Genomic DNA, 25969 nt, shown 5'->3' on the forward strand with positions numbered 1-25969 from the left:
CTGATAATTTATTGGTTAGTCATGCGTCCAATGGTTGTCATAGTTCCAGCCTAAGTTGTCCGCTTGGGTTTCGGGTCTTTCAGAAGTCATTCTTAGTCAACTAGCGTAGAGCGAAATCAAATCCCTCAATTTAGCACATTTGAACTGAGATGACCCAACTCCCAAGGTGTGTTGGGCCCATTAGAAGGCCACCTTGTGTCTATTTAGCCCATTGGTCAATAAAAAGAAAATCATACTTATGTGTTTAAATTTGAAGGATGTATACGTCATTTGGCAAACCATTGTTTCTTGGGGTAGAGAGTTTAATAGTTTTTTCTAGTCGAAGAAGGAGCTCTACAAGCTGTTATTCCATCCAAATTCGTGGGCATCCGTAGATGACAAGAAATCAAGGATGAAGATATTCTTTGGAAGCATAGTTTAGGATTGTACCCCTGCATGAGATTGATTATTCTCGCGATGCATGAAGATCTTTATCATGATGCATGAAGATAACGCTTCCTTGAGAACCGCAACATATGATGACTTTTCCGCGATGCATGAAGAGAATACTCCCTCTAACTGTTGAGTGCTTGCTGCCCGCAATTGCGCAGTGCTCGCGGCTCGCGACTCACGCCTCAAAGGTTAGTTCTCATCGTCTCCATTCCTTCATTTGTGGGGATTGTACTTTTCTTATTTTTTTTCACATTCCCCGTCAGCTCATCAATTAACATATCCTCCTCTATGTTTGTCCTTGATGTTGTTTGTGAATCAATTGTTTTTGAATATAGAGTGATGAGTATCCCCTTAAAGGACATTTCTTTGTCAATCTTTACTATTTAGCTGCTTTCTTATGTTGTTTCCTCCATCTCGATTTCATTTTTTGTTGCCACATCTTTGTTACAGATAATGCTAATTAACTTTTCTACTAATTATTTGTTTGAAAAAAATCAAATAAAAAATAATACAACATATGCACTATACCTAATTAGTATCATCTTAAAACAACAATTGGATCGAGTAAATCCAATGTATTGGTTCACATTTGCTTATTACTTGTATGGTTTCAAAGCCTCTGATAAAAAAATGTATCAACAATCAATAACATGCTTCTGATTTGCTAGTAGGTGTTACTGTTAGTTTGTAATCAGTATTGTGTTGTACGACTACTTGTTGTTCTTCTTGTTTGTTTCACATTTTTTTTATAGATGACACACTGGAGGTTGCAACAATGTTTTGTTAGTTTTCTAAATTTTTTGGTTGCTGCAAATTGCTATGATGCCTACTCGCATCTGGACCTTAGTTTGTAACTAACTCTATTTTAGGGTTGGACACAAGTTTGTTGAATTTTCTAGTGTTGTTGTCTTGATTCTTGATAGTCTTTTTATTCTTATACTCGATTAGTTTGGTAATGTTGTTGCCTGCTGGATTGTTTGGACAAGAATTATCAATTTTGTTTGGATATTTTAGTCAATGATTTGGTAAGTTGAAAGTTAAATGTTTGTTAAAATTTGAAGGCAAATGCCAAACTGTATTGCATAGATTGTTGGAGTCTGGAGAGTATTGTTGAGTGTTATAGAAGTTAATGTCGATTGTTGTATTATTTGAACAACAACACACCCATAGGCCACAACCCATAGGCCACAGCCTATAGGCCACTGTTAATTAAATTTGGTTAAACCAAAACCAAACCGAAGTAAACTGAACCGAAATTGTAATAACCGAATCGAATAGAATTTATTTCAGTTTGGTTTGTTTTCACATTTTTGTCAAACCGAAAATAAAAAAACTGAACCAAAATTTAAAAACCGAACCATATCGACCGAACGCCCAGTCCTAAAAAGGTGACAAGTAAAAAATTAAAATTGGACAAGTAAAAAGGGACATAGAGAGTAATAATTTAACATATAGTAAATATATACTCCCTCAGTCCTAATTTAAGTTTGACTAGGCACGAAGTTTAAGAAATAAAAAAAATCTTATGAATTTTATGACATCAACAAAAGATGTGTATAGTCTTTTAGATCTTGTGTTTTAAATTTATCATCTAGAATATTATAATTCGAAAACTTACAATATAAAAAAAAAGACAGACTTTTTTGGATACAAACTAAAAAAAAAGTAAAATACTTAAATTGAATCATATAATATTAATTACTCCTTTTGTTCACTTTTACTTGTCATATTTAGTTGACACACACATTAAAAAATAATAATCAACATTGTATTTTACTAGATTATTCCTAATAATCTAGTAAGGATGTTACTCAAGCCCAAGCTATGACGACTTAAGCAAATAAGGATGTTGGGCCTCATGTGAATCCTAATGTGAGTTCTACGGCTTTGAGATTGAGGGATTTCGCTAGGATGAACCCCCTTGAGTTCCTTGGTTCCAAGGTGGAAGAGGATCCCCAAAGGTTTATAGATGAGGTTTGCAAGATACTTGGTGCTATGGTGGTGCCTTCGGAGGAGAAGGTGGAGCTAGCCGCCTACCAACTAAAAGATGTAGCTCAAATTTGGTATGAACAATGGAAGGGTGAGAGGCCAATATGAGCGGGTCCCATAGGTTGGGAGGTGTTCAAGGAAGCATTTATTGATAGTTTCTTTCCCCCTAGAGTTGAGAGAACAGAAAATGCAAGAGTTCATAAACCTACAACCCAATTATCCAAGTATGCTCCAACCATGGTGGCGAACTCAATGGCTAGAATGAATAAATATGTGATGGGAGTGTCCGAATTGGTAATCAATGAATGTCGTTTGGCAATGCTTATCCTAAGTATGAATATTTCAAGTCTTATGGTCCATGCGGAACAAATTGAGGAGCAAAAGCTCAAGAAAATGGATAGAGAAGCAAAAAGGGCTAGGTCTGATGAACAAGGTCAACCAAGGTTCAAAAAGAGGTCCTCCAACCAAGATTCCCCAATGATCAACAAGGATAGGGTGACTAACCCTAAATCTCAAGGAGGAAATGGAGGTGGTTCTTCTTTTGAAAGATCTACATGTGCCAAGTGTGGGTAGCAACATTTGGGTAAGTGCCTAGCCGACACGGATGGTTGCTTTGGGTGTGGAAAGAAGGGTCATAAGATGAGGGATTGCCCAAACACTCTTGAAAAAAGGAAGAGAGGCTAAGAAAGCTTCTCTTAGTGATATGGTTCCCATTCCTCCAAATTATGGTCGTTTCTATGCACTCTGGTATAGAGAGGACAAATGAGCTCTTCCAGATGAAGGCACCAGTATGTTGATAGTTCCTTAATAGATGTAAATGTTGTATTAAGATCACTATGCTTATTGTTAGATTGTCATGTTAACCTTAGTAGGGGTTTTCTCCCAAGGGGGAGATGGTATGCTTAGAAACCAAGATTGTTGAGAGTTTCGATATCCCTATCTCTTTCTTCTATTCCTATTCAAGCTTTAGACCAAGAGTTCCTTGTGGCTTGTTTCATATTTTGGAGTCGTGTGTTATTTATGTGTTTCCATGATCTCCTTATGTTATGCATGTTTTTGATTGAATTCATGATTTAATGAGAAAATGAGTTTTCATAATTTATGTGTACCTTATGTTGATGTGCGTTTATTATAAGTTGCCTATATGCTTCATGAGATGAATTGTTGAACATGCTTAAATTTGCTTTTGAGAGTAATTGCATAATTTGCTTAATGATGTTATGATGAACATGCTTTGAGTTGGAGAATGTAGTTCCTCCAATGAAGTTGTGAAATGTTGAAGTTTTCATGCATAATGAGTTGTTAGATGTAGTTCCTACTTCCTTGTATTGCATTGAGTATATTGAGATGGAGTTGATGTTTTCTCCTTTGAAATGTACATTATTTTGATGTTTCATGTATGATGGGCTGCTAGTCTTGAGTCTTTAATATCATAAAGTGTTTAGAAATGTCATTCGAGGATGAATGTTCCCAAGGGGGAGATATTGTTACGCCTCGAAAAAACTAGTAGGTGAAACTAGAGCCTTATGTGTGAGCTTTTGAGTTTAATTTGATGTGTGGCTTAATGTTGTAAAAAGGTTCCCGAACTTAGAATGAGGGGCTTAGGAGTTAAAAATCAAGGTATGACCCCCTAAGGACCAACCAAGGGTCCTTGAGGAGGACCCTAAAGTCTAACCCAAATGCTGCCCGATCCTATATTACTTCAGTTGAAAGGTGCAGTTAATCAGCACAAAGTTGAGGTCTTCTCCCAAAAGGGAGATGGTGTGCTTCGTTACCAGGGTCTCTTATGTGTTACTAATATGGGTGAGTTGAGGAAGAAGATCCTTATAGAAGCCCATAATTCCAGATATTCTATTCACCTCGGTGACACTAAGATGTATCGTAATCTACAGAAAGTCTTTTGGTGGATCGGCATGAAGAGAGACATTGCAGATTTTGTGGCTAAGTGACCTAACTATCAATAGGTTAAGATAGAACAACAGAAACCTACTGGGTAGGTCTATCCACGCCCCGTAGCTCTTGGTCGTAGGTAAAGAAACAAGAAAATAGGTTGCAGACCACCCATCCACGGACCTGTAGGACGGGGCGTAGACCCACCTACGGTCCGTAGGTCATGGGCATAGGTGGTGCCTATGTTTCTGCCAAATACTCGGCCAAGTGGAGGGTAGTTTGGTAAATTCCTAGGTTAGTTATTATGAAGTGAGGTCATTTTATATTTGATTATTTAGACCTATTTAAGACTTTTTAATCTATTAACAAACTCATTACCTCATAACTCTCTAACTCAAAATCATAACCAACTTAATCCTTTCCAAAAATCTTCTCTCTAAAAACTCCATTGAAGAAGAATAAGAAGAAGAAGATCAAGTTAGAGCTTGAAGAAGGGGGATTTCTCAAATTATTTTAGTTGGATTTCTTCATCTAAGGTATGGTAGTCTTGATTCATGGAATGCTTTCATCCATGAAGCCCTCAAACTTTCAATTTCAAAGAAGAAAATTCTCCAAAACCTAAGATTTTCACTCCAAGTCGTGGATTCTTTCTCAAAATGTTTTCAATCATTTAATTGTCTTATATTATGGTTTAATTACTATTTTATGGTGGTTTTATGATAAATTCTCCCATGAATCCATGAATTCCCCATAACCCTAATTTATGACTTTGTGATGTGAGTGAATTGTAGTAAGATAAATACTATGCAATTGTTCTTGTAGTAGTTTAATTACTTGGATTATGTTATTATCCATGCTTAATTATAGTAATTTCAGGTGTGTTGGTGAATTATGATTCATGGTCCTTGGAGGGAAAATTATGAGGATTGTTGTATGATCATGATGTTTGTGTACATGCTTTGTAAATACATTGAAAGTAATGTGGTCATGACTATAATGTAATTGTGGTGTTGTTGAAAGGATACCCACACACACTTAAGAATGAAGTATGAATGAAGTTATAAGATTTTGATAATGATGTTGTGTTGATTGAGAAGTTATTCTCAAATGTACACTTATGAATGATAATGACATGTTGTGAAAGGTCATTCTCACAATATGGGGATTCTTAGTTGAAAGGCTATTATCACCTTTGAATCTATGAGCTATCTTAATGAATGAATGTTGGGATTGAGATGGATGATCATCCGTGAGTTGAGGCGGGGTATCTAGTAACAATCTCTTATTTCTATAATTATGAACTAAAGTAATTAATGTTAAGTATTCCGTGGAATAATGCTAAGCACCGAGTGGATATGGATTGAGATGGATGCTCATCCGTGAGTTGAGGCGGGGTATCTAGTAGCAATCTCTCTATCCCATAACTATGTGCCCACATAGATTTATAGTTAGTGGATCCACCTAAGTTAAATGTTAATGGTTCTACCTTAGGCAAGTAGGACAACTTTTTTTTGTGTGGGTAACACCGAATTCCATGATATGATCACATAGTCTATGTCAGTTAAGGTTTACCCCCACAATGAATGATAATGAACTATGGCTTGTCAAGAATGCACTACTTAGTGTGGGTGGTGGTATGGAACTTCATCCACGCATTGCACAAGTAGGATTTGAGAGTAGTCATGGTGTGTTCTTTAATGTTGTAATGTCTAATGAAATGAATGTGCTTATAATGATGCTAATGAGAATGTTGACATAAAGACTATATGTACTACTGAATGCTTAACTTGGGTTGTTATTATGAGTCTTTTTCCTTGTCATGACTTATTAAATGTGAATGTTCCTTGACTATGAGTATTAACTAAGGATGAGAATGAAGATTGGTAAGTATGTTTATGGTGGCCTCAAATTGATACTTAGTATGAGTGGTATTATGGGATGCCATTCCTACATTGCACATGTATAACTTGGGGTTACCTAGAAATGGCTTTATATGTCTTATAATGATCTACATGTTGAATATGCTTGTGACTTGTGCCTTTTATACTAAAGTGCATGATGATTTTCAAACTTGTTAAATGCATGGTTTTCATCTAAAATGTCCTTTTTTAGCATAATGTTTTCATGGCTATCATACTTAGTGCATATTTGAGCTAACCCATATTTCTTTTACATTTTCTACAAAGTGTAGGTTTCGGTTCTTAAGGCGATTTCTTTGGATTTAAGCTTGGATTGACTATTCTCCTAGCTTGTGGTGAGTCCTCAAGATTCGAGGACATATGAGTCTTTAGTAGTTTCTTTCATGTTATTTTATGTTTCGGACTATATGTTGAAGGGTTGTGACCCTATTATTGATTGAAAGTTATATTAGATGGCTAAGTGAGACAAAGTTAGACTTTCGCTTTCTTTTATAAAGACTTCGATTGTATGGATAAAAGTTTTTAAATCTCGCACCATTTTCTTATGTCTTATGTTATGAATGCTATGAAGCTTGTATGAGGCTCTTCGGAGTCTTGTACGTCATGTTACGTCCGGGGTGTAGGCTCGGGTCGTAACAATAACTAATGCTAAAGGATACAATATAGAAGAAAAATAAATATATTTTCTTAATATGTTAAAAATGACGATAAAAAAGAAAAAATATTTTTAAAATAGTGGATAGGTAAAGTGAATCGTATAAATTAACCAAGAATAAATGACAATTTTTTTTAGTTTTTGATCTGCAATCCAGTGTCTGGTTCCATATTGGAGCCTGACTAAATCTAAATTCACATCGAAAAACCCCACATTCGAGTAAAGTACACCCTAACAAAGGCAATTTCATACCCAAAAATATTTAGGGTTTGTTTGAAAAGCCACCTGGTAATTCAAATTAGTGTAATTACTAGAGTAGTAACTACCAGCAATTCACAGATCTAAAAATTGGAGAGTGTAACTACCCTTGTCAATTACACACTAACCAAGTAATTACATGATCAACCAAATAGACCAGACAATGTAATTACACCCAATTATATCAGATTCAATTACCAAAATGATTTTCCGAACAAATTCTTAAATCTGAAACATCTGATTAAGAATAAGAAGCACCTACTACTCCAAAATTTATAAGATTTTAGCATCTTTATGACAAAAATGAATGAGTTGGCACAACATAATTGGGTACTAGTTGAAAGAAACCACATAACATATATTGGGACATATAGATCTAAAAAAAAAAAGCTAGTGGCACTCTTTGAGAAAAAAACACATCAACCCAGTATCCCAATATCCACACTATAAATTACTCAAAAGCAATTTTATTTAAGATTTGCGTTCGATTCTCCGAGCCAATTTTTGCTGAGGTAAGCCAATGGATGCACAATAAAACGGTGGAAAACTGCTCACTTGCACGTCTCTTCTTCTTCAATCGGTGTAAATTTTGCATTTTTTGTAACTGATTTTGCTTCATTTTATCGTCTTGTTGAATACTTTCTTTCTAGTGAGTACACAAAGTGCCACCGCTCATTGTGTTGTACAAATTAGTACAACTATATATTGCGATTCTACAATTTGATTTGTTTCATTTCATCTTTGTGAAATCCAATGTATTGGTTCGCATTTGCTTATTACTCGTATGGTTTCAAAGCCTCTGGTAAAAAATGTATCAACAATCAACAACATGCTTCTGATTTGCTGGTAGGTGCTACTGTTAGTGTTGATTGTCGATTTATTTGAAAAACAACACAACCACAGGCCACTGCCCAGAGGCCACTATTAATTAGATTTTGTTAAACCGAAAATCAAATCAAACCGTATTTATTTCAATTTGATTTGGTTTCACATTTTTGCCAAACCGAAAATTGAAAACCAAACCGATATTTACAAACCGAACCAAACCGACCGAACGCCTAGCCCTAGTAGTATATCAAACCTCACATTTCTAGATAATAAATATATACAATGATAAAATTTGACGAATTTCTTATAATTTAAGGTATGATTTCTTCTCATTTTCGCTCAGATCATCTTCTCAAAATTCGTAGTTGATGTTGTAGATTGTAATTTTGGGTTGAGAAAACCAAAAACTGAAATTTTGGGTTGAGGAGAAGTAGGGTTTTATTTTCTACTTTCTCAGTTGCTATTGATGTTGTTGTTTCGGTGGCAGGCAAACAAGGATTTCTTCCTAAGTTATTATAATTTCTTCAGATTTTAAGGCACTCTTTCAATTCTCTTCATCTCCGCAGTTGGGTACATTTTCATGTATTTTTTGTTTCAATTTTTTTCATGTTTGCAGATAGACGATTGACTTACCCCTTTTTTTTAATTTTGTTATATTTTAGCTAATATTTTTTCAGTTCATTCAACTTCTTAGTTGAGTGTTGCAACTTTCAATTGTGCTCTTTATTCAATATTTGTCCAAATTAAATTTTATTTTATTTTTCTGTTAATCTGTATGATGGCTTTATTATCCTATCTAATTTGATTTTTGTAATCAGATAAGAGTTAGGCATGAGGTAGAAGAGATTAGTGCGGAACATCCGCAACAATTGTAGTCTTTGCTTCTCTCTTAAGGTTGAAACTTTCTCCAATTATTTGCCTCTCCCTAAAAGTTGAATCTTTTCCCAAGTAATTGTTGCTCATTAAAAGTTGAATATATGTGGAAAATCTTTATAATTAAGTGTGAACTACACGTAGTAACTTTTTTAGAGTATTCTTTATTTTAGTGTTCCTGCTTTTTGACTATCTTTATCGTTAATCCTTCCTGAAAGATTTTTGGGTTGTTTTACTCTTTAACTTGATACATAGCCATATATTTGTCATAGATTGATTTGTATTTTTATTTCATTAGGTCTTTTATTTTCCCCAAACTATACCCTTTCACCTGCAAGGAGCAACCCTAACATAATGACATTTAATATTAGGTAAGTGCATCAGGTTGTCAGTTGTATAATATTTGATATTTTCTTTCAAATCGTGCGTACATTTTCATAAATTAAGCGATTATATAAGTTACAAAGTGTCTATCTTGATTAGTGGAAGAAAAATTAAAGTAAGTACTAAGTAGGAGTGCATTTGCTTAAGGGAAGAACATACCATTACATTGGATGTTTATTTCCTTAATTCTTTACTTTTTTATTCCATAATGAAACTAAATGAAGATTTTTCAAGCACAAAAGAAAATAGGTTACAATTGGATTGTATAGTTCCAATCAAAGACTTAGACAACTCTAGATTATCATTAAAAAAATTAAACTCGAAAAATATGGCAAGCTTCTTCTTTTTCTTATCTAATACAACAATTAATGCTCAATTGTTATGATTTGTGGAGAGTAAAGAAGCTCGAATGATCATACATTGTAATGTCGTTTGCTAAATGTGATGAAAATATTATGATCATTTTTCACTTATTACATAGTAATGAAAATGCTATTTTGTATCATATAATATAACTTTTTCGAATTGACTGGTAAAGAGAGTGCTAATAGCTTTATATGATTAATATTGACATGTCACAAAGGTAGGTAAATATAATACGTACGACGAGTGTGATCTATAAGGCAAACCTCTTGCTATTGTTGGCAAAGGGGTTTTGAACTTGAGACCTCGGCATGGAAGTCCCAAGTCCAAATCATTGGGCAACCCCGAAGGATTATTCATAGTATTCAAAGTCAACCATTCTCTTTTAAACATAGGGAATACTTTCTATATAGAATTTTATAAAATGTAAAAATTATTTATATCTAGAAAATTTAAAAGAAATGTTCATTAGACTGTTTGATTTTTGTTGTGTTGAAATGACGTGCTTTAAGTTACAACTTCGATTTTAGAACTTACATTTCTCATCATGTATCAATACATAGATTCAAAAGATTTATTCATTTTGGCACTTCACTTTACGAGATTAATCCATCAATTAATAATCCACATCGATCAAGAAAAGAAACAAAGTAATTGTCAATATCAATCCAACCCCTTTTGTTAAGTTCATTGTTTAATCTAGGCATTGTTTGCTTACTTTTTTATTCTTTGTGGATAAATTAATTAATCTTTCACTAAACTTTGTAAAAGTTCCAACACTGAAATTTGGCCATTCATTAGGACAAACTCGACTTTTTTTTGTAGAAGTGCAACAAATTGTGTTATTGTCATATCGTATGCTATTGTTTTCTCTTTCTTTTGATTTTCTTATTGTTGATCTAAGAGGTTTGTTCATTTTGTTCATTCCAGGTCTTCTCAATAATTTTTGGATGCACCATCAATTCTAAGGTATGTATTCGATCGAAGTTTGATAATGTAACTATATGTTATCTTCACTAAGTTGTTTTTTACTTTTGTTTGTGATATCTGCCAATCATATTCAATTTACCTACCATAAATGCATATCAATCAATAGTTAATAATATATAGAAGAGTGAAGAGATGGGATGATGAAGAGAATTTTTGAACTTTCATTATTTTCTAAGGGCATTTCGGTGTTCTTGTTTTTCCAGACAATGGTCCTTTCTTGTACACTCTTGTTTGTTTGCTGCAAAAATCAGTTTAGTCTGTTCGTTGATTTCTATTTGCTCTAACACTCTGCTTCAATGATTTTTATTCAGTCGTCACTTGTGTATCTCATTAATTTTTTTCTTTCAACTTTTGGTGTTAGTATAATTCTTATCATGCTTTGGTTCAGTCTAAGTTGCGAGGACTTTTCACTTTCAATGTCACACCCATGTCAGATTCTCCAAAAGTAGTACTTTTGGAGAATTTGACACACGCCTTGTTGAGAGTAAGGGAAAAAGAAAAAGTAGTTAGTTCTAAAAGTTAGTTACTAACTTTTAGGTAGTTAAGTCTTGGACGAAATATCTCTCTATATAAGAGAGTCTTGTATGTAATTGTTGTTAAGTCTTTTAGAATATACTTCTCTAATAGAAAAGATACAGAATTACTCTTCTCCTCTTCTCCTCTTCTCCTCTTCTTCTCTTCTCCTCTTCTCCTTTTGTCCAGTTCTGCAAACTATTGTTCCTAAGAACAATTTCATGGTATCAGAGCCATTCGAGTTTGAGTATCTAGAAAAATTCGACGATCCTACAGTTGAAAGTTCAATTGAGGTGTAAAGCCAGAGTCAAGATCAGAGATCTTGAAGAATTGGAACAATGGTGGGTACTGAAAGTTCAGCCACAAGGACGACTGGTCTAGGTGGGATTCAATCCTCTGTTCAAGGTGGAATGCAACTTAATGTGATCGATTACAACCATCTACTATTCCTCAATCCATCAGATGTGAGTGGTGCCCAGATCATATCGTTTCAACTCACAAGTATTGAGAATTACTCAATCTGGCATAGATCCATGCGAGTGGATTTGTTAGGAAGAAATAAATTGGGTATGATATATGGAACTTGTGCTAAAGATAAGTTTCCTAGTGAATTGGGAACAATTGGGAGAGGGTAAATGCAGTATTGTTATCTTGGATAATGAATTATATTGCTAAAGAATTTCTTGGCGGTATAATGTATGCATCTATAGCAAAAGAAGTGTGGGATGATCTGTATGAGAGGTTTCATAAAATTGATGTTGTGAGAACTTTTAATTTGCATAAGAATATAGCCTCCCTCTCTCAAGAAAATATGTCTATGTGTGCATATTTTTCGAAACTGAAAAATTTGTGGGATGAGTTCGAAGCACTTGTTCCTGCACCAAACTGTGAATGTGATAAGTCTAAAGATTTTGTAGTCCATCTTCAAAAATTGAAGTTGTTTTAGTTTTTGATGGGATTAAACGAGTCATATCTTCAAGCAAGAAGTCAAATATTACTTATGAGTCCTTTGCCTTCAGTAAATCAAGCTTATGCTATGATTGTAAGTGATGAAAGTCATAAGGCAGTAGCTACAAGTGCTGGAGTATTGGGAGTTAGGCCAGGCGCACAGTTGAGAGATTATGAAGTAGCTATGTATTCAAGAAATCAAGGACAAAGGCTTAAGAAAAACTATAATGTTCAGTGTGACGTTTGCAAATTAAAGGGTCACACCAGGGAGAATTGTTGGAAGTTAATTGGCTACCCTTCTGATTTCAAGACCAAGAGAAAGCAAAGAATAGAAAGTGGTGCTGCCTATAATGTAGTGGTTGGTTAGTCTGGTGAACAATGCTCTCAAGTAAAGGCAAGGACAGGTGATCAAGAAAATTATGAAGTGCAGATGTCTATGATAAGCCAGATAGGTAAAGCAGCTTTCACACAAGAGCAACACAATCAACTTCTAAAGATAATCCACACTAGCAGTATGTTAACACAGGAGATTGAGGCAACAAATGTGGCTAATGTCGTAGGTATAAGCAGTGCTTTTCTTTCTTGTTCTAAGTCACAACAGTGGATTATAGATACAGGAGCGACTCATTATATAGTGTCTGAATTAGGTCTGCTTGATGAGTCTTCTATGGTAAAGTCTGAAAAAGTAAAGAAGGTCTGTCTTTCTAATGGTGATACAACTGTAGTTGCTAGTGTAGGGAAAAGCTGTTTGACAGTGGGAAACAATATTTATAATGTGTTGCATATTCCTCAGTTCAATTATAATCTACTGTCAATGTCTAAGGTGACTATAGAATGACAGTGTTCAGTAAGTTTTTTCCCTGATTTTGGTGTGTTCCAGTATTTCTACACTGGGAAGGTGAGAGCAATTGGAAGAGTCAATGGTGGTCTATATTTCCTGGCTGATCAGAGTACTAAGAAAACAACTAGTTGTGGAGACAATGAAGTATTAACTGCTAATACTTTGGAGAAGAAACAAACAGAAGTGGACTTGTGGCATAGGAGGTTTGGGCATGTATCTTCTAATGTACTCAAAAGGATTTTGTCTGTTGAGAAGTCTTTGGCTATAGAGGATAGAATAAAACAATGCTCTGTATGTCCTAGTGCAAAGCAGACTAGGTTGTCATTTCCTTCTAGCAATATTAAAACTACTTGTTGCTTTGATCTTGTGCATATGGACTTGTGGGGCCTTATAGAATTCCCACTATGAATGAAAATAGATATTTTTTGACAGTTGTTGATGATTTCAGCAGAATGACTTGGGTGTTTTTGTTAAAATTAAAGTCTGATGTGTATGTTCAGGTTCAACAATTTGTTAGTTATGTGCAGACTCAGTTTCATAAGGTAGTGAAGGTTGTAAGAACAGATAATGCCTTTGAGTTTGTGAACTCATTGTGCAATAGTTTCTTTAAAAAACTAGGGATTATTCATCAGACAACCTGTTCCTACACTCCACAACAAAATGGAGTGGATGAGAGAAAACACAGGCACATTTTAGAGGTCACAAGAGCACTAAGGTTTCAAGGGGAAATTCCAATAAAGTTCTGGGGATATTGGGTTTTGGCAGTTTTGTATATTATAAATAGGTTACCAAGTTCAACTATTCATTATCAAACTCCTTATGAAAGGTTGTATGGGAAGAAACCTAACTGTGATCATCTTAGAGTAGTGGGGTGTTTGTGTTATGCTAAGGTTGTGAATGAGCATGACAAGTTGTTGTCTAGAACAAAGTCCACTATTCTTATGGGGTTTTCTGATACTTAGAAGGGATATGTGTTGTATGATATGGTGAGTGATATTTTTTCTATAAGTAGAGATGTATCTTTTAGAGAAGATGTGTTTCCATTTAAAGAAAAGACTAAGGTCCCTCAAGAGCCTCAGTATATATTTCCTTTGAGTGCACAACAATATGAGTTAACTGACACAACTACAAGTGGAGAATCAATGAAGGTTGTTCCTGACATAAGGAATAAGGTTTCTGATACTACAAGTTCACAAGGTGCAGTCTCAGGTTGTCAGCATGAACAACATGAGGTGACACAAGATGATACAAGCAGTTCACATAGAGTGCAAGACCAGAAGAAGTCAACTAGAGAGAGGAAGACACCATAGAAGCTTTGAATCACAATCATACTTGGGATATGGTTAGTCTACCTAAAGGCAAGAAATCAATTGGTTGCAGATGGGTGTACAAAGTAAAGTATAAGGCTTCATGTGAGGTAGAGAGATTTATAGCTAGGCTAGTTGGAAAAAGGGTATAATCAAAGAGAAGGAATAGACTTTAAAGAGACTTTCTCTCCAGTGGTGAAGATGCAAACAGTAAGAACTATGCTAGCAATTGCAGCAAGGAAAAAATGGTATATCCATCAAATGGATGTCTATAATGTTTTTCTAAATGGTGATCTGACTGATGAAATATACATGGACCTGCCTCAGGGATTTGCATGCCAGAGGGAGAATAAGGTGTGTAGACTAGTCAAATCCCTATATGGATTAAAGCAGGCTCCTAGGCAATGGAATACAAAGTTGTCAGAGGCATTGGTGAGGTTTGGTTTTGTTCAGAGTCAGTATGATCCCTCTTTGTATGTTAAGAAGACAATTGAAGGAGTCACACTTGTGTTAGTATATATAGATGATATGTTGATCACTGGTGATAGTTTGAAACTGATAGAGGAAACAAAAGTCACTTTGTAACAAGCTTTCAAGATGAAAGATTTAGGAGAATTAAGGTTCTTCCTTGGTATTGAATTTGCAAGATCCAACAAAGGAATTATAATGTATCAAAGAAAATATACATTGGAATTGTTGTCTGAGTTGGGGTTAGGAGTGGCTAAGCCAGCTAGCACTCCAATAGACTATAACCTGAAACTCACTTCAAAACAGTTTGATGATCATGTAAAAACCATGAAACCAGGTGATGATCCTTGATAAGAGCTTATGCCTTGTGGTGTTTTGATGATCTCCTCACAAGTGTAGGGACCTGGTCCTCTGCAGAGTATGAATACTCGTCCAGCTGTCAAAGTGTTGTACAGCTGTAAAAGCTGTCTGCGTCAGAATGTTGGTGAAGCTGCAGAGTACTTCACCAATCAGAAGCAGAGAGGTTGCTTGTACGTTTGGTAATAACTCTTTATGGTATATAATAAACAAGATACAACAATATTACTCATTCATTCAAAAAGAGAGTCCTTCAAGCTTCAAGAACAACAAGGGACTTGATCGATTGCTTCAAAAGCTTTTTGTACCAGCTGTTATTTTGTTTGCTTGTAATAGTTCTGATATTGTAAGATCCGTTTCACTTGTGAAAGAAACGTTTCAAACTTGTTTGAATCATTGTAAGAACTAAGTTAAGGGTAACTTAGGTTCTTACTCTAAAAGTCTATATTAATCGGTCAGGATTAGTATAATGGGTGGTGTTGTATCTGCTCTGGCTTATCTAAGTAATAGGAGGTATTGCTTAGAGTTGGGATTAGTAGGCTAATCTCGGTTTGTAAACTTGCTTTTACTTTTGCTTGGAGAAGATTAGTGAAAGAAGTTTGAAAAGTCCTGGCAGGCCAGGTCGTGGTTTTACTCCCTTGAGCAAGGAGGTTTCCACGTAAAGTTGTTGTGCAATCTTTACTTTCAACACTTTGTTTATTTTCTGTCATTGTAACTGTGTTGAGGACCTGGTTCCATATAAAACGTGGACCTATACATTCCAACAAGTGGTATCAGAGCAAGTCTTTTCTCTCTGGTTAACACCAAGAAAAGGAAAGATCCTGACGGAATGGTTGCTCCACCTAATATGGAGGAAGGACAATCTTCTACCAGGCCACCGCGTTTTAATGGACAATATTATGGCTGGTCGAAAAATTGAATGCACGACTACATCAACGTTGAGGATTCTGAGTTATTGGACATCATCTTTGATGGACCATATGTTCCTACAAAGGAAGTGAAGGGTGGAGAGTTTACCACCACTGTTGTCAAAACCAGAAAGGACTACAACGAGGCAGATAGGAGAAAGATAGAAAAGAACTACAAAGCAAAGAAGATTCTGGTGTGCGAAATTGGAGCAGATGAGTACAACAAGATTTCTGCTTATGAGACTGCCAAGGAGATATGGGATTGTCTTTAAACAGCCCATGAAGGAACTCAACGAGTAAAAGAATCTAAAGTTGATATGCTTACCACTCAGTATGAAAATTTCATTATGAAGAAAGGGGAATCCATCTTTGAGATGAACTCAAGATTCACCTCTATCACCAACGAGCTGAGAGGGTTGGGTGAGCCTATTCCTGTCCGTAAGCAAATTCGCAAGATTCTCAAGGTGCTTCCGAAATCTTGGGAAAGCAAGGTGGATGCCATAACAGAAGCCAAAGATCTAATGACGCTTTCCATGGACGAACTGATTGGGAATCTTTAGACCTACGAGATGAACAAGAAACATGGGACAACTGTGAAGGAAGGAAAGAAGGAGAAGTCCATTGCTTTGAAAATATCTCAAAGTAAAGAGACTGAAGAGGAGGATGAGATGGCATATGTCACTAGAAGATTTCAGAAGATCTTAAAGAAGCATGGAGGCTTCCAAAAGAAAACCCTTTCCAGCAGAACTGCTACTGCAAATGATCTTTGCCATAAGTGTGGCAAGCCTGGACACTTCATAAGGAACTGCCCCAGTACAAAGCAGGAAACTCATGACACCAAACCTCACAAGAGGGACCTGGTCCCAGACCATGCTCGAAGGAAGGCACATGCTGATCAGATGGTGAGAAACGCTGTTGCTGTGTGGGGAAATGACTCAAGTGAATCAAAAGAAGATGAAGAGAGTCATGAGGATGTCTCAATGATGGCCATTGAGGATAATGAAAGCACTTTCAACTCTATTTTCTCCTTAATGGCAAATTCTGATAATGAAGAGGATTCAGATGAGGTAACTCTTTTTTATCTTAAAGATGATCTAGATAATCTGCCTATTGAAAATTTGAGGAAACTTGCTGCTCTGCTTATTGATTGTGTTGATGAACGAACCACTGAAAACTTAATGTTAAATAAAAAATTAAGTTTGTGTGAAGATAAGAATTCTGCTCTCATGTCCCAAGTTGCTGAAATTAGTGAAGGGATAGGTACTCTAGAGACGTGTAACATAACATCTGAGAAGGACCCTGGAAACTCAGTAGGTGGGAAAAGAAAGCTTAGCATTTTTGAGGAAGAACTGGAAGAAAAGCTAAAAAATTCTGAGTCTAAGCTAGTCGCTTCTCTTGAAACAAATTCTCAACTGAGAAAGGATTTGAGTAGGGTCAAGGAAGAATTAAGTCACTCCCTGAAGTGGACTGACTCCTCTAAGATACTCTCTAATCTGTCCAATCAAAGTTTCAATAGAAAGAAAGGGTTGGGACGTAGACCAATAGAACCTTCCTACATTCCCCATAGCAAGTATGTGTCTGTATCTGACAACCTTTTATGCACTCACTGTGGTCGAAATGGTCATTTGAAAGAAAATTGTGAGATTCTGAGAAAAGCTAAAGAAAGGCATGTGAGATTTATTAGATCTGAAAATAATGTTAAAAAGGGACACAAGGGACCTGGTCCCCCGTATCGTTTCAGTAAAAATATCATGCCTCCCTGGACAAAAAGGTTTCTCATCAGACCTTTTAATGATTACTGGGAACTCCGTCTGAAGTGGGTTCCTAAATCTAACAAATGATTTCTATGCAGAAGAGATGAAGGAGTCAGTGCTGGTATATGGACAGTGGATGCTCAAGGCACATGACTGTAGACACTTCAAACTTCCTCTCTTTGGAAGCACACCAAGGTGGTAGTGTGTCGTTTGGTGGTGGAAAGAAGGGCTTTATCCTTGGTATTGGCAGAATAGGGAGATCGGTTGCGATAAATAATGTACACTATGTGGAGGGTTTAAAATACAATATTTTGAACATTTCACAAATTTGTGACAAGGGAAATGAAGTCAAGTTCATGTCTAAAAGCTGTGTGGTTACAAACTGTGCAACTAAGAAAATTGTGATGTTTGCAAAAAGAGTCAAGAATATGTATGTTGCTGATCTTGATTCTATTGAAGGAGTCAGCCTGTCATGTCTGAGTGCTCAAACTGACGATGTAAATCTTTGGCATAAACGACTGGGTCATGTAAGTACCTCTTTACTTAACAAGCTTGTTGCAGGGACCTGACAAAGTCTGTGACGCCTGTGTAAAAGGAAAACAAACAAGATAATCTTTCAAGGCAAAAAGGGGTGTGAGCACTACCAGACCTCTAGAACTTCTCCACATGGATTTGTGTGGACCGGTCAGAATTCAAAGCAGAGGAGGTAAAAAATATATCTTTGTAATTGTTGATGATTTCTCCAGGTACACCTGGAATATGTTTTTGCGAAAAAAGGATGAGACTGCTGGAACTCTGATCACTTTCGTCAAAGCCATCCAATTGAAGATAAATTGCAAGATAGCAAGTATCATATCTGATCATGGTACAGAGTTTGAAAACTCTATACTTGAAGGGTTTTTTTGCAGAAAATGGAATCAACCACAACTTCTCAGCACCAAGAACTCCTCAGCAAAATGGAGTTGTTGAAAGAAAAAACAGAACTCTGGTGGATATTGCTAGAACTATGCTGATTGATTCAGAACTTGCAATGAATTTTTGGGCTGAAGCAGTTAATACAGCTTGCTATGTGACAAAAGAGTGTCTTATCAAAACAATCATCAAGAAAACACCTTATGAGCTGTTAAATGACAGAAAGCCTTCAATTGCTCATCTCAAGCCATTCGGGTGCAAATGTTTTGTGCTAAAAAATGGAAAGGATGATCTAGGCAAGTTTGATGCCAGAAGTGATGAGGGAGTATTTGTCGGGTACTCATCTACAAGCAAGGCTTACAGGGTGTTCAACAAAAGAACTTTTGTGTTGAAGAAAGCATGCACGTCAAGTTTGATGAATTGGGTACAAGAAGAGAGAACAATGAGGACTATGAGGTTCAGGAGCTGATGACCAAGCAGCAGGATGATCAGGGCGCAAAAGAGAATGATGCAGAACACTTAAGAGGACCTGGTCCCTCAAATGCATCACATGAAACAGTGTCTCAAAATCTTGAAGAAGATGAAGGTAATTCTGATACTGACATGGAAGAAGACACTACCAGAAAGTCTGGATGGAAACATCAATCTTCATATCCACTAGACAATCTCACCTCTCCACTTGACTCAAGAATTCAAACTAGGTCTAAATCAAGAAATCTAGTTGTACATTCAGCATTCATATCATCCGTTGAACCCAAAAACATTAAGGAAGCTTTGAAGGATGTAGACTGGGTGACTTCAATGCAGGAGGAGCTTTATCAATTTGAGAGAAGCAAGGTGTGGCACCTGGTCCCCAGACCACTTGACAGAACCATTATTGGGATCAGATGGGTCTTCAGAAACAAACTGGATGAGCATGGGATCATTACTAGAAATAAGTCAAGACTGGTGGTACAGGGTTACAACTAAGAAGAGGGAATTGATTATGATAAGACATTTGCTCCTGTAGCCAGAATGGAAGCCATCAGAATCTTAATAGCATTTGCCCCTCATATGGAATTTAAACTATTCCAAATGGATGTTAAGAGTGCTTTCTTGAATGGGAATCTGAAGGAAGAAGTATATGTCAAGCAGCCTCCAGGCTTTGAAGATGCAGAACTGCCAAATCATGTGCTAAAGTTAGACAAGGCTCTGTATGGGTTAAAACAAGCTCCTAGAGCTTGGTATGAACGACTGTCAAAATTCCTTCTTGCAAATGGGTTCAAAAGAGGTAAAATTGATGATACACTATTTTTGAAATCTATAGGAAAGGAGTTGCTGATTGTGCAGGTTTATGTGGATGATATCATCTTTGGAGCCATTACAGATGTACTTTGCAAGGAATTCTCTAATCTGATGAGCAGTGAGTTTGAAATGAGCATGATAGGAGAACTCACTTTCTTCCTAGGCTTGCAGATCAAACAAACCTCTCAAGGCACTTTAATATGCTAAGAAAAGTATATCAAAGAGTTGCTCACGAAATTTAATCTTCTTGAGGCAAAGGTGCTGGATACTCCTATGAGCACAAGTGTGAAACTTGATAAAGATGAAAATGGTGTGGAGGTCAATCAGACCATGTATAGGGGAATTATTGGGTCACTCTTGTACCTCACTGCAAGCAGGCCCGATATAGTGTTTAGTGTAGGGATGTGTGCAAGATTTCAAGCAGCACCAAATGAGTCTCACCTTAAGGCAGCCAAACGTATCCTAAGATACTTGAAGGGAACTTAGGACCTGGTCCTCTTCTACCCTACTGATGACTCTTTTGATCTTATAGGTTATGTTGATGCTGATTATGCAGGTTTTCTTGTTGATCGAAAAAGCACATCAGGCATGGCACACTTTCTGGGATCAGCCTTGATTTCATGAGGAACAAAGAAGCATAATTTCGTGGCATTGTCTACTGCAGAGGCAGAGTATGTGGCTGTTGCATCATGCTGTGCACAATTGTTATGGATTAAGCAGCAGCTGGAAGATTTTGGGGTACTTACAGACATTATTCCTCTCGTCTGCAATAACACTAGTGCCATGAACATGGCCAAAAATCCGGTCCAGCACAAGAGGACAAAGCACATAGATATAAGGCATCACTTCCTAAGAGATAATGTTGAAAAGCTAAATGTGGTGATGAGGTTCTGTAAAACTGAAGACCAGCTGTCAGACATCTTTACAAAATCGTTAAGTAAAAATGTCTTTATTAACAACAAGATGCAGCTAGGGATGCTCAAAATTACCTGACCTTTCGACAAATTTTTTTTCTTATTGATTATGTTATGGAGGGCAGGTATCTATACTTGTTGTAATGTCTGTCATAAAAGAATTCACTTTTGTACCTTAATGCAGGTATACACTCATGGTGTGTCTAGCTGAAGGGAAGGTTTAATCACACAAACAGAGTTACAAACTGAAAGGAGGACCTGGTCCTCACGAGGTTAGTATCATTTATACTACACTGTCTAAAAGTCAAACATCACTGCCACGTGTCTCTTACTCATTCATCGCGTCAGTTCAAAATGTCTTGTCGTTTTTAATACCAAAGGTCACCTCCATTGAGACCCGATACCTTTTCTATTTTAATTTTTGTTGGAGAATTTATTTTTAGCTTCTTTCTTCTCTCTTTCAAAAATTAATTTATATATTTCTCTAAACTTCTCTCCCAGTTCTTTCTTCTTCTTCTCAAAATGTCTATCACTGAGTCTTCTGAAAACCCTAGCCCTTTCAACTTCCCTGATCCTTCTCCTGAAGAGTCTCCCTCCACCCCTATCTGTGGTGCTGGCGAAATGGTTGAACCCATCTGCCCGCCGGCCGACATTTTAGTCTCCCCTGTTTTTTACTCCGGAAATACCTTGGTTTGCTCTCCCACTCTGGTCCTATCTAGTGAAAAATCCCCCATCTTGGAAGCACAATTGTGGTAAAACCTAATGAGACTCTAACTGCTGGTGCTGAACTGGTGGCCGTTCAAAGCTTGGCCTTTTTAAGAGGTGATGTTCAACCCACTTCTCTGGAGCATAAGTTGGAGTCACCGGATCAGGTCCTTCCCAGAAGTGAGCCTATATTTGACCAAACACCAAAATCATTTGATGTTGGAAGCGATAAGGAAGAAGAAGAAGAGGTTTCATTAAAATGGCGCTCAAGGGGAATGTGTGGAGAAAACCAATCTCAAATAAATGTTTCTGAGTTGGAAGCAGTTCAAGGTACATCTGAGGTTGACATTGTTGAAAACTCTGTTGAACGAGCAAAGGAGCAACAGAGAAAAGGGAAGGGAAAGTTGGAAATGTCTCACTCTAAAGGGGACAAAAGGAAGTATATTACAAGGAGCGAAGCACAAAAGGTTATGGGAAGTGCTATTGCTGCAAGCAAAGCCCACACGGAAAGAACTAGGAAGAGGAGAAAAGAAGGGCTTAAAATCGAACATCCTGCCTCTACTCCTTTGTCTATTGCGAATAGTGAAAGTGAATCTGAAAATGCTGTCAAGTATGTGGTAAAAAAGAGGAGAGAAGCTGAGGAAGAAAGGATTAGATCAAAGGGAAATCAAAAAGGGGGAAAGAAATCTACTACAAAAAATGCAAAGGTTAAAAAGCAGACATCTCTTGCAAAGGGAGAAATCGAAAGAAAGCAGTCAGAGGAACAACCCGTAAAGAGACCTGGTCCCAAGATTAAAGATCAAATCAAAGAGAAAGATTTGACTAGAAAAGAGCGGGTAGAGAATATGGAGCAACAAAAAGTCTTGAATAGTAGAGTCTTTGACCCTGACATTAGCACATTGTTCGATATGGCCAATTCGGTTGATGTTGTTACCATTCAAGGCTAGAATCATTTATTTGCACCACCAGTTCCATACTTACACGAACCTGAAGTGCGTGAGTTCTTCTATAAAATGGAATTACTGGAAGGTGGTGGAATCATAACGACAGTCAGGAATATGGAGATTCATCTTGATGAAGAAACTCTGGGAATTATTCTTGGAGTGCCTGTCGTGGGAGTTCGAACTATTGAGGGATGCAAACCATCTGGGGATTTCTCGAAGCTTGCTACCAAACGAGGAGATGTCAAGCGTGCACGCCTTCCTAAGAAGTTCATTAAAAGGGGGTATCAATTAATGTTCGAGATCATTAACAAAGTAATGGTGCCCAGGACTGAGAAGAGAATAGTAGCTTCTGCTGCTGATCTTTTCCTTATGGAAAAACTTGATGAGCTTGAGGAAATTAATCTCCTTGCAATTATGCTGGAACACATGCATAGAGTAATGATATGGAAAAATGCGAAGCACGGAATTCCTTATAAGTATTTGCTAAAGTTTGTCTTTAACCATTTTGAAGTCCTAGTAGGAAGGGGGGTACCTGGCACTACCAAACAAATGTTCACTATGTCTACTCTAATAGAATGTGAGTGCATTGAGGGACCAGCTAAGGGCAGATCTCAGGTGGCAGATGTTTTGGAACAGTAGGCTACTCTTAGGAGGGAGGTGACTGATCTCACCAAGATTCTGAGCGATAAGAAGGTTGAAGTCTGAACTGCAGAAGGTTGTTTCCAGGGGACCTAGTACCAGTGAGAGTCACGAACTGATGCTCAAAGAATTAAGGGATGAAAACACAATGTTGTTGAAGACAAATGCCTCTCTAAATGAGGACATTAAGTCCCTAAACAAGCAACTGATACAGGACAATGAAAGTGAAAATAAGCGCATGTTGCTGTTGATGCGTACTTTTAATCCCTCCCCTTCTCCGTCCTAAATGTGTCTTGTTTCTCCTGTTGTTTGTTTTTTATTCACCTTGTGTCTTTTTTTGTTTTGACTAAACTACAGTGGTCAGTATATACGATATGATGCTCTTTTTTTGTTAAGTGCCTTGTTCATGTGTGGTTTAATATTCTCTTTATGCTTACATACACATGTTCTGTGTGGCCCAAGGCACTGAATTCTTTATTGCCTTGCATTTAACTTGAATATGTTTACTGCTTCACCTTTTCAATGATGTCAAAAGGGGGAAAGTTTTTGTTGTAAAGTTGGTTGTGGAATAGGGTTTGTTGTAAAGTTGGTTGTGGAATAGGGGCACACTGAACTAAGGGGGAACTGTGGTTGATTAGGGGCATTGAACTAAGGGGGAACGAACTGTGGTTGTTACTGGTGCACTAACAAATGGGGAATTTGTTATGTTTTTGAATGAATGTTTGTTCACTCACGTGAGGAGTTATGCAGGTTGTTTGTCATCATCAAAAAGGGGGAAATTGATAAGAGCTTATGCCTTGTGGTGTTTTGATGATCTCCTCACAAGTGCACGGACCTGGTCCTCTGCAGAGTATGAATACTCGTCCAGCTGTCAAAGTGTTGTACAACTGTAAAAGTTGTCTGCGTCAGAAAGTTGGTGAAGCTACAGAGTACTTCACCAATCAGAAGCAAGGAGGTTGCTTGTACATTTGGTAATAACTCTTTATGGTATATAATAAACAAGATACAACAATATTACTCATTCATTCAAAGAGAGAGTCCTTCAAGCTTCAAGAACAGCAAGGGACTTGATCGATTGCTTCAAGAGCTTTTTGTACCAGCTGTTATTTTGTTTGCTTGTAATAGTTCTGATATTGTAAAATTCGTTTCACTTGTGAAAGAAACGTTTCAAACTTGTTTGAATCATTGTAAGAACTAGGTTAAGGGTAACTTAGGTTCTTACTCTAAAAGTCTATATTAATCGTCAGGATTAGTATAGTGGGCGGTGTTGTATCTGCTCTGGCCTATCTAAGTAATAGGAGGTATTGCTTAGAGTTGGGATTAGTAGGCTAATCTCGGTTTGTAAACTTGCTTTTACTTTTGCTTGGAGAAGATTAGTAAAAGAAGTTTGAAAAGTCCTGGCAGGCCAGGTCGTGGTTTTACACCCTTGAGCAAGGAGGTTTCCACGTAAAGTTGTTGTGCAATCTTTACTTTTAGCACTTTGTTTATTTTTTGTCATTGTAACTATGTTGAGGACCTAGTCCCATAGAAAACGTGGACGTATACATTCCAACAATCCTCCTACTAATCAAAGGGCATATCAGAGGTTAATTGGGAAGCTTCTCTATCTAACAATGACTAGACCTGATATAGCTTTTAGTGTGCAAACTTTAAGTCAGTTTCTACAAGATCCTAAGAAGTCACATATGGAAGCTGCACTTAGAGTGGTGAGGTATGTTAAAAATCAACCAGGGTTGGGAATTCTTCTATCTAGTAGTTCAGAAGAAAAGATTAGTGCCTATTGTGATGCTGACTGGGCAACTTGTCCACAAACTAGAAGATCTGTAACTGGTTATTTTGTGAAACTAGGAGAATCACTAGTGTCTTGGAAGTCGAAAAAATAGATTACAGTTTCCAGAAGTTCTGCAAAGGCAGAATTCAGGAGCCTTGCAACAGTTGTAGCAGAATTGGTGTGGATACTAGGTTTGATGAAGGAAATTGGATGTGAGGTAACACTTCCAGTGAGTGTCTTCAGTGACAGTAAGTCTGCAATGCAAATAGCAGCAAATTCTGTATATCATGAGAGGACAAAACACATTGATGTTGATTGTTTTTTCATTAGAGAAAACTGCTTCAAGGAATGATGACTACAAACTACATTCCAACACAAGAACAACCAACAAACATGTTAACTAAGGGGCTTACTAGAGTCCAGCATACCTTTCTTATTTCCAAACTAGGAATGTATGATATATTATCCCCTTCCTAGCTTGAGGGGGAGTGTTGAGAGTAAGGGAAAAAGAAAAAGTAGTTAGTTCTAAAAGTTAGTTAGGTAGTTAAGTTTTGGACAAAATACCTATTCTTCTCTTCTCCTCTTCTCCTCTTCTCCTTTCGTCCAGTTTTGGAAACTATTGTTCCTAAGAACAATTTCACACCTGTTGACATTTTTGAAGAGTCTAAGCAATATAGAATTATGTTGTTTGTCCATCGTTGCTTCGGCATTTTCACTTTTTTTTAAGTGAGTTATATTTAAACTTAATTTTAGTGTGTTACATTTGAACTTAATTTTAGCTTCTCTTGCTTGGAATCTTGGGTATTAGTGACTTTGTAGCTTGTATTCTACTTTAAATTAAAGTTATTTATAGTGTGTGCTCTGTTTATTTTGTAGATATCTATATTTTAGTTTTATATGTGTTGTCTTGATGGGTTTTGTGTATGTATGTGTATATTTGCGGTCGTTTTGCACATGATGTTGGTAGGTTGAATGCATAGAAGACCCTTAAATTATCCTTTTATATTCATTTAAACAGAACACTTGAATCCAAGCCAAGGTGTGTGTGTGGGGGCGGGTGGGGGTGGGGTGATAGTTGAGTAGGCCTCTCAGAAAGCCTAGGAGTTTGGGGGGGGGGGGGGGG

The 25969-nt window shown here is 36.9% G+C and overlaps 1 protein-coding gene across 3 annotated transcripts in view; it reads left to right on the plus strand.

Annotated features, from left to right (window-relative positions):
- LOC125869300 (phosphomannomutase-like) overlaps positions 1-25969 on the plus strand; it is a 99062-nt gene that overhangs the window by 6604 nt on the left and 66489 nt on the right. The window contains exon 1 of one of the 3 annotated variants that reach the window (XM_049549870.1): positions 7630-7655. The exons of the other annotated variants lie outside the window; for them this stretch is intronic. The gene's annotated coding sequence lies outside the window, so the exon portion shown is untranslated. Of the gene's footprint in view, positions 1-7629; positions 7656-25969 lie in introns of those variants that run through there. 3 annotated transcript variants of the gene reach the window in all.

This window comes from Solanum stenotomum, chromosome 6 (assembly GCF_019186545.1).
Source record: "Solanum stenotomum isolate F172 chromosome 6, ASM1918654v1, whole genome shotgun sequence".
Lineage (NCBI taxonomy): Eukaryota > Viridiplantae > Streptophyta > Magnoliopsida > Solanales > Solanaceae > Solanum > Solanum stenotomum.